Here is a 607-nt window from a genome sequence, read left to right as displayed (position 1 = left end):
AACGTTGGCTAATGTCCAATAAGTATAACAAGACAAACATGACCTCTGGCCTCCACATCTGCATGTACAGTCTACTTAAACTCTGAATGACTTCAGTGGGACATCCTGCCCTTAGGTAGGAGTACTATCAAAATTCTACAGTACCCACAAAAGATAGAATTTTCCTTAGTTGGTCAATAAGGACTTTTTAAGCAATGTTAAGTTAGTGACTAAACAGTTACATGAAATTGGATACTATATCTACAGATTTACTTTGCTTTTTAAAACAAACACCACTGACTGAGGGCTTCCCTGGTGGCTCAGACGGTAAAGTGTCTGCCTGTAATGCAGGAGACCTAGGTTCGATCCCTGGGTTGGGAAGATCCCTTGGAGAAGGAAATGACTACCCACTCCAGTATTCTTGCCTGGAGAATTCCATGGACAGGGAAGCTTGGCGTGCCACAGTCCATGGGTTTGCAAGGAGTCAGACACGACCGGGCGACTATCACTTTCACCACTGAATGGAGTCTTCCTAATGCTAACTCACCTGGGATTGATGTACTGAACAAAAAGGATGTGTTGACTTCCAATTATGTTCAATAGAGTCTCTGGAAAATTCCAGGAAGGA

General features: G+C 43.2%; 1 non-coding gene across 1 annotated transcript; it reads left to right on the top strand.

The window, feature by feature from the left end:
* The first annotated feature begins 288 nt into the window (after positions 1 to 288).
* TRNAY-GUA (transfer RNA tyrosine (anticodon GUA)) lies at positions 289 to 360 on the top strand. The gene has a single exon. It is a non-coding gene; the product is annotated as a tRNA-Tyr (tRNA).
* Positions 361 to 607: the final 247 nt, after the last annotated feature.

Source organism: Bos mutus, chromosome 4, assembly GCF_027580195.1.
Source record: "Bos mutus isolate GX-2022 chromosome 4, NWIPB_WYAK_1.1, whole genome shotgun sequence".
NCBI classification, from domain to species: Eukaryota; Metazoa; Chordata; class Mammalia; order Artiodactyla; family Bovidae; genus Bos; species Bos mutus.
Note: the sequence above shows the minus strand (reverse complement) of the source record. Positions and strands in the feature narration are given on the sequence as shown.